Source organism: Tupaia chinensis, unplaced genomic scaffold (assembly GCF_000334495.1).
Source record: "Tupaia chinensis unplaced genomic scaffold, TupChi_1.0 Scaffold000078_1, whole genome shotgun sequence".
Taxonomy (NCBI): Eukaryota; Metazoa; Chordata; class Mammalia; order Scandentia; family Tupaiidae; genus Tupaia; species Tupaia belangeri.
In genome coordinates this window covers 783673-797227 of record NW_006159539.1, presented here as the reverse complement: position 1 = coordinate 797227, position 13555 = coordinate 783673, and the positions used below count along the sequence as shown (strand labels likewise).

Genomic DNA, 13555 nt, shown 5'->3' with positions numbered 1-13555 from the left:
TGAAGCGTTTATTGAGAAGATGTAAATACGAGCTGGTTGAGATGATTCAACTGGTAACGGTTACATCAAGGATGCATACAGACGACACTAACAGCAAAGAGGTTCAGACCAAGCTGGCCAGCGCTTTGTTTGCTTTGTGTGACATTAAACTGAAAGCCAGAACATAGGATGTAAATCCTATCCGACCTTTTCCAATAAAGGGTTTCAATTTTGCGTCTGTCATTTAGTAGGTACGTGATGTTCAGCAACTCACTTTTCTTTGTTTTAAAGATGATGAATAATAATATCAAGCATTTCACCTGCCTGTCATATATTCAATGAGTCAGCTCATGTTAAGCCCTTACAATTGCAGTTCGCACACAGTAAGAGCTTACAAAATGTTAGTGCCCTTGTCTAATCTTCTAAACTTCAAGGGAATAGAGGCCCCCCACCATTTAATTTTTTTTTTTTTTACACTTTACTGGTAAACTCCCTTAAGCAAAATATATCTTGGACCTGATTCTCAACTTCAGTAATTAGCGGCTGCACAATAATGAAGCCTAAGTAAAACAGGCAGACTGTAAGCTATGGAGGCAAATGAGGTTTGCAGATCCAGTCTGACTGGCAGGCACGCTCTCAGTTTGACTCTCTAAAGAGCTTTTGACCTTGAACAATTTAACAAACCTCACAAAATTTTGTATCTTAAAATGAGAATATTATCTAGCTTTTGATCATCTTGTCATTCACATGCGTAGTTATGTTACAATGATTTTGAAGAGGACAAGTCTTATTCATCTTTGACTCCTCCATACGACCTGCAAGGTTCAAAGGTTTAGGATTTGCTGCTGGAATCAGGCAGGAGACTGATGAGAGGAGACGTGGTACGTGTAGAAAGAAGAAGTACCAACCTGGCTTAACTGGCCCGGCTCCAGGCATTGTGCCATTGCTGCCTCTTCCTTCCTTATGAATGACCTCAATGATCTTTTCCTACAGGAAGATACAAAGTGGGGAATATATATTAGCGAAGGGCATTTCAGTCACTCCTTAAACCCAAGCAGGTGATGCCGTGGTGAAACGACTGGACTCCCCCGAGACCCAGCGACTTGAAACTCACACCAGGCATGGGTGCAGGTGTGTGTGTGTCCCAAATCCTGAGAGCAGAAGAGAATGGAGGAGAAGGGATTAGGGCATAGCCACCTCCCACCCCTGGAGTGACTTCCCACTTTCTCTCTCTCTGTCTCTCCAGTGAGTGCACGCATCTTATAGCAAAAATCTCTCTAAAAACAAATAATAATAATAAAAAAAAAAGGAGCATTCCTTAGTTCCCTGTAATGCAGTCAAACTTTTACCTGTTCTTCTTGGACTTGCTTTTAAGCAAAAAAAAAAAGTGAACTTGTTTAGTACAATAGAGAACATCATTACAGGTTTAAGCAGCCAAAAAATAATTTATAATTTAATGTAAATTAATTTGTTCCTTCAAAATATTAGTTTAAAAGAGCAGCAATATCTCTGTCAAAATGACTTACCACTCAGGGATTCCACGAAGCACTGTAGTTTATTACATTATGCAAAAGTACTTTAAACATAATTTATTTATTTCCCCAGGAGACAGAGAGACAGATAGAAAAGCACCCCGAGGGTCTTGATGCCATCCCACCTTGGTCTCAGCTAGCCAGGATGGCACATACTACCACCTGGTCTGTCTCTGCATATGCCAGGTGTCAGTGACAAAGCCTGGTGGAATGCCAAACGCACAAGTAAAGTTACAAATGTAGCTATCCTTACAAAGAAGCTAGGTACCAAAATGAGTAATTCACCAGACTTACAGTTTCCTCTCAAATTCTGGGGCACAGGTGCCACTTAGACACCGCCCTGCACTTCCATTAGAAATGCATGAAAGAGAGATTTTCATATTTCAGTCAGTCTCCTGCATTCTTCAGGTTTCGGAAGGTATTGCCAGTCATCTGACACCTGCCGAAGAACTTTACATAAACTTCTCAAATTATATCATACTTCTATATTGTATGATCATTTATTGAAACCGCAATAAGATAACACACTCTTAGTTCGAGGGCTAGTCAATCTTACTCAAACATTAAGTTTAATACTAGAACATCAGATTGCTCTAAAGTCAGCAAGAAAGATGAAAATATACTAAGTTCAATGTTCAGTTCACAGAAAACTTCAACTGTAAGTACTGTGCTTTCTGAGCACAACGTTTAATCAATCCTTAAACTTAAATATGCTGGACACAGTGCTGGGAGGAACAGCCCATGAAGCATTCCCATATGAAAACCGAGGGTGAAGGTCATGCACCAAGTACAAGGGAGGGAACTACACTGTTCTCACCGTTCTGCTGACACAGAGCCTGCTGCACAAGGACAGAAAGCACCGCCTCAGCTAGGAGACCACAGAGCCGTCGGCACAGGACCAAGGCGGATGCACAGCAACACAAATAACCCTGCCATCCCACACTGGCGCGTTTCCGGAAGCAGGTCTGCCTTGTTTTTCACACTGAGCTCTACAGCTGTCTAAGAGAAGCCATCTTCTGTACCAAGAAGAGCGATTAGAAAGGTGATACATGCTAATGAGCAGAGAGTCACTGCGGAGTGTAAAAGTCACTGCCTAGGGTTGTAAGTGTTCTTGTCCTTGATGCCTAGAAATGCCATCCTCTGCTTTCGGGTTTGCACATAGTACAAAGTGAGACACAAAGCTGAATGCTCATTTTCAATGTAACACATAACACTGATGGTATGTCAGGAGGTATGGGTAATTCTCACCATCGCATAATACCTGTCATTTTAAAATACCCCAACTGATAGGAACCGACATTCACAAATGAAAGGTTAAAAAATCCTTTTGAGCTGTTGTATTCAAGCAAATTGGCAGATGCGAATGCCCACACACTGGTCTTCGATTACGAAATCCCCTCACACATAGACACTGTGATAAAATAAATCTCTCCTTGAGAAGAGGGACCGATAATGTTCCAAGCTTGCTAAAGCAAATATCAGGCATAGAAGAGACTGGCAGCCCACCGACACGCCGCCGACAGCCCGTCATGCTCAAGTGTGCTGCAGATGGTCATTTAGATGCTGTCTGTCAATGTCACCTGCGTCTCCTCCATTCTCCATTTCTGAAAAACCCTCTGACTTGGGGAATATGGAATCATCCATCTGACACAAAAGAGCAAACTATTTTCACTTGGCATGGAAGCATTTTTCACCAAAAAGAGAAAGTTATGCATTTCTCATGATCATAATCTCAAGCATAAATTTGGACTAATGCCTGCACTGCACAAATGTAAGAAATGTTCATAAAAGAGTAGCTGATTTTATATACACGCACGCTCACACACACAGAGAGTCAGTTCTTGTTACCTGTGACAGTTGGGTTGCATTAAATTGCCACACTCACTGAAGTGAACCATTGCGTCTAGGGGAAATGAGAAATGCGGAGTTAGACTCCTTGGAGCCTCTACTCACAGTAGTTTGACCCTATTTTTGTTCATGTGTATTTCTGTGAAAAGACATCACATTAAATATCTTTTGTCCACTCATTAACATTGAACTCTAGGGGCTGGCAGGTGGCGTGGTGGTTAAGGCGCTAGACTCCCACATGGCCAACTATGGTCTGAGTCCTGGACCTGGTGGTTTGCTTTCTCACACTCTCTCTGTCTGTCTCTGTCTCTCTCTGGTCATACTGAAGAAGAATAAGGAATAAAATTAAATAAGTAATTCTTTTTCTTTGGAGAGGTTTTTGCTATAGGGCCACGTGTGCTCACCAGACAGACAGAGACAGACAGAGAGACAGAAAGTGAGAAATCACCCCCAGGGGGATGGCCACGCCGCAGTCCCTTCCCCTCCATTCTCCTCTTGGGATCTTGTGCACATACGCACATGCATCCGGCGTGAGTTTAAGCCACTGGGCCCAGGACTCAAACTGTGGGCGACTACATGGGAGTCCAGCGACATAGACATTACTCCAACCACTGATTTGAGGATTACAAATAAATTGTAGCAAGTAGGCAAATTTATAAATATGGAATCTACAAATAAGGAGTACTGTATGTGTGTATACACGTCTGTGTACACACTCTCGTGTGACTAAACTGTGACACCTGACATCTCTGCCAGGAAAGACAGCCGGAGAACTCTTTAGTAGGAGATCTCTCACGGTCCACTTGGCATATGGGATCCCTCTGCCTGAATGTCCTTTCGGCACTCCAGGTTTACCAGACTGAGCTCGCCATACACCCTTACCCCACCTTGTCTTCAGCTGCACTTCTCCAATAATGGCACCATCCCATGCACTGCAGCCATCCTGTGACTGGGCCTCTTCTCCACATCCCAGCTGGGCGCTAATACACAGGTATTCTCCTGAACAACCTCTCAAAGTTATCTCCCCCTGCCCAAGCCCATGACACTTACCACCAAAAGCCCTTGTATCACCTGGACCGTCGCCAGGGTCTACTATCTTCTCTGACATCCCCATATTCCAAAATCATAGGCTACGTGACTATCACTGTTTCTACTCGAAAACATAACCACCCGGGCCCTGTATGAGAAACCTCAGATTTCTTGGCATGGTTGTATGTCCACTTGTGAGGCAGCGCCAATCCGGCTCTTTAGACTCAACCGCTGGCCCTTGTACTCGACAGACTCTATTCCAGCCACACGATTCTACGTCCCATTCTCGGAATACATCACGGTCTTGAAAGGCCCTTTGTGTGAGTCAGCCCTCTCACGGGGCACGCTGTTTCTTTCCATACTTGCCCCTATTTCTGTGTTGATGCCACCTCCTCTCAAGTTTTTCTAGAGAGCTTCCACCTCGGGCCAAGTTAGATGCTCCCTTCCCTGCACTCCCACAGTGTCTCCCCACATTTCTACTACATTAGCTCTTAAATTCAGTTGGAATTACTGAGGGTAAGTACGAAGACCTACAAAGCTGGCTAAACACTGATTACCACTGAAGGGAGGTTATGTGGATTCACTATACCATTGTCTGCTAAATGTCCCTTACAAGAGAGTTAAAAACAAAACCGAACAAGGGCCAGGTGGTAGGACAGTGGTTAAGGCAAACATGGACGACTGCATGGCTGGAGTCCCAGGGAGGGGGAGGAACATGCCAGGCACGTGTGTGGGCTAAGTGTCGAAAATCCTAAGAGGGGGAGAGATGGGAGAGGAGGGATTGTGGCACTGTCATCCCCAATGAGGTGAACTTTCTCTCTTTTCTCTGTCTCCAGTGAGTGCACACATGTCATCTGGCAAATGAAAAAAGGAAGACAGTAAGGAACAGAAACTTTATGTGATCGGTTCATTGAAAATCTGATGTATGCATGACTTAAACAAGGAAGGCATTACTTTCCCCCACACCCTAGACAACCAGACGTCCAGAGGCAGGACTTCCGTGGGTCATCAAGCCTAGGTCTCTACCATTTTGCTCACTGAGTGTGTTGATTTTTGCTTCAGAGTTTCTTGTTTAGATGAAGGCATCACCTCTGTATTCATTCATGGCTGGAAAAGGCCAGCGCCAGTCACACCTTTACTTGGGAAAAACAACAGCCTTTCCCTGTGTGCTCAACAAGCGTGGGCTGAATCCCACTGGCCACACGTTGGGTAAGCCAGCAGCATCTGCATGGCCTGATCTTCTCAAGGGTGGACACTGTTGTACTTAGCAACCAACCCAGTACTCAGCACATAGAAGTACTTTCTAGCTACAGAATGCATGAAGCTAGCAAAGTAATGTAGTTAAGTATAATAACTCAAGAATTCTGCTTTCCTAATTTGCTTTTCAATTATACAATACAAGGTGTCGTAACATTTTCCAGTGCTGGGACCAGCAGACGGTATAATGGTTATGTTGCTGGACTCCTATATGGCTGACTGCAGTTTTGAGTCCCAGACTCAGTGGCTTAAAACTCAAGCCAGGCACATGTGTATGCATGCCCCAGATACCGAGGGGAGAAATGGAGGAAATGGAATTGCAGCATGACCATGACCTCCTGTGGGGTGCTTTCTTGCTTTCTGTCTCTTTAGCAAGTACATGCATGCTATAGCAAATATCTCTTAAAGGTTTTTTTTAACCCCAGATTAAGAATTATTGATATTATAGTAGTCTGATACCTATTCTCATGAAATAATACACAAATACTATTTTACCTACAGAGTACCAGAGTACTGACAAGGAGATTTGAAATTGGTCTAAGCAGAACACTCAATCATTCAAACCTCAGTTTACTTAAAAAATAGTACTGGTTTACTTCTCGGGGTTGTTTCGAGGATAAAGAAAATATGATTGCACTTAGAAATATATAAAACACTACGATTGACACAGAAAATATAAGATGCTATAAACAGAAGCGTTATTATCACAAAGGTCTTGTTAAGTTCAGAAAGGAAACTTATAGTCTTATGAGGCAGGCATAGAGCATCTGGCATATAATAAGAAAAATTAAAATTAAACATTATCAACACCTACTATGAATACTGAACATTAGACCATGGACAGATTTGGATTTAGCCTTTGTTCTTTTGACAGAAAATTAAATTGTCCCTTATATTTATACCTCGTTTAGACAATAAATGTTTCATAAAATAAAATTAGTGTCTTGTTGCAATTATATGACTTACATTATACAATTTGAAAAGCAAGATACGAAAAAAACAAAATAAATGGGTTACTAGGGAGTATTTGGTATCAAATCCCAATTTGTTAATTAATAATTATTACCAATGAAGGAATAGTACCAAAGTAGGCCAAGGTTCTAAAGAACTTCTAAGTTAAATCAAGCAATAAACAGAGCGGTAGAAGCTTTAAATATTAGTTTTCCTCTGGCTTTAATAACCTTGAGTGAGCTTATCAAAAGTACCTTTTGAAACCAGCAGATGGCGAAATGTTTACGTTGCTGGACTCCCATGTAGTTGACCACAGTTCAAGTCCCAGACCAGGGGACTTAAACCTCAAGTGAGGCATGTGTGCGTGTGTGCCCAGGATCCTGAGAGGAGACTGGATAAGGGATTGCAGTGTGGTCATCCCCCCGGGGGGTGATTTCTCGTTTTGGGGCTCTGTCTCTTTGGTGAGCGCATGCACCCTATAGCAAAAATCTCTCTCTTAACACACGCACACACACACACACACACAGATGATTGCATGGTCACACTGGTAGTCAGAACTAGTTCTATAAATGATAACCTCAATGGCCTATTTGCCAAGTTTTTATTAAGTTGTGTATTTCTTTATTTGTAAGAGTGTTATATAAAAATGAACATGGTATATACGACACAAAACAGTAGCCAATACTAAGAAAGAGAAAAATGACAATTCTAAATCAATAAAATCTCTGTAGACTCTTATAGCAATAACTGATGAATCTTCACTTAAACTGGATTTGGAGACAATAGATGTTTTAAAGAACAACGTGGTGTTCTGCAAGTCCATTTAATTAACTTCAGTCTTCAAATATTCAACTACCTTATTATTAACTCGCCATATACTGATTCATTTAAGCAGAAACTATTCTCTGTGTAGGTTACCATGGAATTATTTAATACTGAAAACTGACTCATCTTAATGTAAAACACTGCCCCAAGACTGTAGGCTGGAAAAATCTGGCAGAGCCCTACATAAAGCACCATGTGCTCCTAGAGGAATTGAAAAATTACAAATGGTGAATGTGACGCCTTACCTTATAATGATATCTATAAGAAGCCATCCATTTTAATTAACAAGTAAAAAACAGCAGAATAAGAATGAACTACGTAGCTATGGCTATATCCACTCAGTTTGACTACAAAGATTTTTTTGTGTGTGTGTGTGTGTTTTTTTGGAGAGATTTTCACTGTAGGGTGCGTGCGCTCGCCAGACAGACAGAGAGAGACATAGAGACAGAAAGCGAGAAATCACCCCCCAGGGGGGATGGTCACGCCGCAATCCCTTCTCCTCCATTCTCCTCTCGGGATCCCGGGCATGCACGCACACGCGCCCGGCGTGAGTTTTAAGCCACCGGGTCTGGGACACGAACCGCGGTCGACTACGTGGGAGTCCAGCGACATAGCCATTACGCTAACTGCTGGTTCCCAAGATTTTTGTTTTTAAATGGGATAAAAAGAGGTTTCTCTTGTTTTATCACATACATGGCTTTACCGATTAAAGTTAAATCACTGAACATTTCTCCTACAAAGGAAATGCGGAGTACCTGGCAATAAGCAGTAAATTGTGTGTCAATGTTTTTAAATATTAAAACTTGCGCTATGTTTGGACCAGTAGATGGTGTAATGGCTACACTGCTGCTGGACTCCCATGCAGTCGACTGTGGTTAGAGTCCCAGACCCGGTGGCTTAAACTCAAGCCGGGTGCGTGTGCATGCATGCCCAAGATCCCAAGAGGAGAATGGAGGAAAAGGGATTGTGGCCGTGACTATTCCCACTGGGGGGGTGACTTCTCGCTTTCTGCCTCTCTGTCTCTGTCTTTCTGGCGAATGTATGCACCGAATAGCGAAAATTTCTCTAAAACAAATCAAAACAAAACTTGTGTTATGTTTAGCATATGGAGGTATTTTATTTATTTTTTAAAGAGATTTTTGCTATAGGATGCGTGTGCTCACTAGAGATTCAGAGAGAGACAGAAAGATAGAAAGTAAGAAATCACCCCCTAGGGGGATGGCCACGCCACAATTCCTTCTCCTCCATTCTCCTCTCAGGATTTTGGGCACACATACATATGTGCCCAGTGTTTTAAGTCGCTAGGACTGGGATTTCAACTGCAGTCAACTATGTGGTAATCCATCAACATAATCATTATGCCAACTGCCAGTCCTATATGGAAGTATTCTAAATATTTAACATTGCAGATGGAAGAGGAAGTATGAGGGGCTTTAAAAAGTTAGTGAAAAATGAAGTTAAAGTATGAGTTTATTTTGGTGAAAAAAAAAGAAATTCATGCATAATTTTTTATGATATACTTTTCCATGAACTTTATGAAGACCCTTCCTTGAATATTAATTTAAAGATTCAGTGCTCTTTAAAATGTCCATTATTTTCTCTCATTAAAAAATAAAAAAGTTGGGGGACAAATGGGAGCAAGAGTGAATAGCTTATTTTCTTTGGCACGTGAGTTAACCTTAATCTAAAGATTTGTTAAAAGATAGAAGCAAGCCTACCCTATAACAGGTTACTGGTAACTATGACGGCTCTTGGGAAGCCTTGTGTTCAAAGGGGCCCAAGTTTTCTTTTTAAAACTGAAAAATGAGGGACCAGAAGATGGTGTGATGGTTACATCACCGGACTGCTATGGAGTTGACCATGGTTCGCGTTCCAAACACAGTGGCTTAAAACACACTGCGTGTGTGTGAGTGTGTGTGTGTGTGTGTGTGTGTGTGTGTGTGCATGTGTGTGGTCAGAATCCCAAGAGGAGAATGGTGGAGAAGAGACTGGGGTGTGGTCATCCTCCCAGGGGGTGATTTTTTTCACTTTCTTTGTCTCTCTTGGTCTCTCCGGCAAGTACACCCACCTTACAGCAAAAAATCTCTCTTTAAAAACAAACAAAACAAAACAAAACAAAACCCTGAAAAATGAGTAAAATACTATAAAGGAGAAAGGAAAAAACATAGAGGGAAAGGAGGAGGGACACACAAACATACACAGTCTATGAGCTTGGACTCAGAGCACTGAACTACAGCAAGAGAATGCCCCAAGAAATGAATCACTGTCATATCATTATATCAAAGATCAAAATTCCAGTTTAGTCTAAAATAACCAAAATTGGACTTAATCAGAAGTAATCGGCTGTAAAAAAATGCAGATCTAAAAGGTCCAGACTTTGCTCCACTGTCATTCCCTGTTAGGCTATAAATTGAACCTGGGCAAGTTTAGATGATTTGTATTTGCTAAAATTAAGTCTCCGAATAGGAAACGTTCCCTGCAGCAGCCTATCTGCTGGATGGTACCGGGAACTACCACTGCCATTCAGAGGAAAAGTATCACCTCACAGCAGCTACTTAAAATTTTCCCACTGCTTCTGGTTGTGGGGAGAAGTAAAATATCCCAATGCCTAACTCCAAGCTGAATATCTCAGAAGGGATTTTCCTATAAAAGTGTGTTAGCAGTATGCTAACACTGTGATGGTCCCTTCACTCAAGCTTGTGTCCCTTCAGTTCACTTAACAGCTCGAGGTCCTGGAAGACATTCAATCACCCTGTCAATAGAGCCGGTCAAACTGGTAAAAATATTTCTCACAGGGGATTTTCTTAGAGCACTAAAATAAGTAAATAAATAAATGTTTCTACAACTCTTTTAAAATCTGTAGGCACATGAAATCTGAGGGTAAGGTGAAGAGATAAAAGAAAGGGAGGAGAAACCTACTAAATTTTCAACCACAGAAGTCCCAATGACACAAGCTTAAAAAAGTCATTGGATTCTAAAACTCTAAGCTTTATAAGTTGCAAACTGATAAATATTTAGTGCATATCATTATACCAACTGTATTAATAAAAAAGGTAAACCAAAAGTCTTACTCCTTGCCTTCATTTTTCTTTCTGTGCTAAGTTTCAGATAATTCTTACTATAAAGGAAAACACATGGACTAAAACTTAGATCATTCAAGGGAAAAATAAAAGCAGCTCTTTGGTTTTACATTTTTTTTAAATTCTATAGTTGCTGATTTACTCAATGTTTAGGGCCAGCAAGTGGCATGGAGGTTAAGGCACTGGATCTCACACAGAGATCTTAACAGTTTGAGTTCTGGACCTGGCAGCTTGAAAACCACTTTTGGGGCACGTGTACATATATGTTCGAAATCCTTAGAAAGTGGAGGAAAAGGAATTGTGGGGTGGCCATCCCCCCTGTGGAGTGATTTTTCTCTTTCTTTCTCTCCTTCTCTACATCTTTGTCTCTCTCTGATGGGTGCATGCTCCATATGGCAAAAACTTAAAAAAAAGGAAAAAAAATTCAGTGATTAAAGGTTGCCCCCTTTCTTATCATGCCTTTAAATAAATACTAGATTTATGATAGCTTACTAAATCCTCTTGAGTTTTTGCATAAAATTTGTGTTTATCAATATCCTAAACATAACCCTAGATAATTATAAACTAGTTAAATGAAGCATTCTTTTTCTTTCTTTTTTTTTCAAAGAGCTATTTTATTAAACTTTATTTATTTTGTTTATTTTAATTTGACCAGAGAGGGACCCAGTAAGAGTGAGTGAGTGAGAGAGATTTGGGGGGAGTGAGAAAGCAAACCGCCAGGTCCGGGACTTGAACCATGGTTGACCATGTGGGAGTCCAGTGCCCTTAACCACCACACCACCTGCCAGTCCCTCCTTTTTTATTTTTTTGAGAAATTTTTGCTATAGGGCATGTGAACACACCAGAGAGACAGTAAGAAATAACCCACAAGGAGGATGGCCACGCTGCAGTCCCTTCTCTATTCCCCTCTGGGGATCTTGGGTGCACACACACATGTGCCCAGTGTCTCACAACACCGAGTCTGGGACTCAAACCACGGCTGATTATGTGGGAATCCAGTGATGTAACATTCTGCCACCTGCTGGCCCCGATTTGCATTGTTTTCCACAAAGTATTTGTTTATCTGCTCTATTTCCTGGCAACTCTAAGAAGGCTCACAGCAGACACAACACTTTCCTAAGCCATTCCGAATGGAAGCACATTTCTGGATTCAGAAAAAGGACAGTTATGACCATTTAAAATCCCAGGAAATGACTGTGTGATAGAAATTGGCATTTACATCTTGAACTGCTTAATCATTCCATTTATAGACTAGCCGAAGGTTATTTTGTCTCTCTGGAACGTTCTTATGGCTCGGCTGCTTTCGTCTGTCATCCAGGACTGTTTCAAGGTTGAAATACATTATGATCATCACAGCCAACCGAAGGCATCCCGGTTCTAAGCTCTCCATAACTTCATGCTTTCCCATCAATTTCACTTTAGTTAAAAGGCCAGTTAAAGAAAGAACGTATGAATAAATCTGAGCTTATGAGTTCTATTGGCACCACTACCTCATGCGATAAGTTTTCTTATTAAATTTGCCAACTCCACACTATATTACACATTATAGAGATGGAATGTACATAAACATCTTCACGAGCTAAGTGACTCTACTTTAGAAGGCTGAACTTCCTGAGGTAAAGGTTCCACATGCCCTACTTAAATAAGTGACTGTCCATATTCCATCTTGGCTATTTTTATTACTTCCTATTTCTTCAATCACTTTTCTCCCACAGCCGATGAAGAAAAATCGCAAATGGAAATCTAAATGATTCCCATGATTAAATCAGCACTACCCTTCATGCAGTTCTCAGTGGCAGCTCCATGGCAGGCACCCTGAGGAAGAGCCAAGCCGCGCCCCAGCCCTGATGCCCACAGACCCCAGCATTAGGAACATTACAGCTCACGCCTGGGCCTTGGCTTGCTCACGTGTGGAAGGGAGGGGCTGCATGTGACTGGTAGGTTGTCTTTTTTAATTTATTGCAGAGGATGCATGCACTCACCAGAGAGACAGAGAACTAGAGGGAGGTGGAGGAAGCACCTGGATGGGGCATGTCATGCTGCAAACCCCTTCTCTTCCCTTTCTCCATCCTATTGGGATTTAGGACACACAGAAACACGTGCAAGACATGATTTTCAAGGTGCTAGGGATTGGAACTCCAGCTGATCATATGGGATCTGGTTCCTTAAATTACTAGGCTACAGGGCTGACTCAGTTAACTGTCTTCACAGTGTCAACAATCTAGGACCAGCAGATGATGAAAGTTTCGTCGCTAGATGACCACATAGCTGACTGCAGTTTCAGCTCCAGACCTGGCGGCTTAAAACTCATGCCAGGCATGTGTGCATGTGTGTCCAAGATCCTGAGAGGAGAGTGGAGGAGAAGGGACTGCGGCATGGCCATTTCCCCTGGGGGGTGATTTCTTGCTTTCTGCCTCTCTGGCAAGTACACATGCCCTATAGCAAAAAATCTCCTTAAAAAGGGGGGGGAGAAATGAAAAACCTCAACAATCTAAACTACCCCCTTTATCTTACCTCCCCCTTTTTTTAATTGCCAGAGGATACGTGCACTTGTCAGAGAGAGAAAGGCAGATAAAGCAACCCCTAATGGGACATTGGGTGACGTGAGTGATGCTGCAATCCTTTTTCCTCCATGCTTATAGCAAAAAATCTCCTTAAAAAGGGGGGGGAGAAATGAAAAACCTCAACAATCTAAACTACCCCCTTTATCTTACCTCCCCCTTTTTTTAATTGCCAGAGGATACGTGCACTTGTCAGAGAGAGAAAGGCAGATAAAGCAACCCCTAATGGGACATTGGGTGACGTGAGTGATGTTGCAATCCTTTTTCCTCCATGCTTCTTGTCAGGAGTCTGGGCACGCAAACATATGTACCCAGCGTATTCTTCAAGCCACAAAATCCGGGGTGCATACTGCCATTGGCCATGGGAGAGCTGGCTGTCTTAACTACTGCACCACAGGGCCAGCTCGAGGACCCACTCTTTAACTTCTGATACATTTTCACAAAGAACACAGGGTGTTCTGCAAAGCATTCAGAGTAAGACTGATAGTCTTAG

General features: G+C 42.1%; 1 protein-coding gene across 1 annotated transcript in view; it reads right to left on the bottom strand.

Moving 5' to 3' along the window:
- PEAK1 (pseudopodium enriched atypical kinase 1) overlaps positions 1 to 13555 on the bottom strand; it is a 248378-nt gene that overhangs the window by 139652 nt on the left and 95171 nt on the right. Inside the window, exon 4 of the mRNA XM_027768913.1 lies at positions 888 to 966. The gene's annotated coding sequence lies outside the window, so the exon portion shown is untranslated. The remainder of the gene's footprint in view (positions 1 to 887; positions 967 to 13555) is intronic.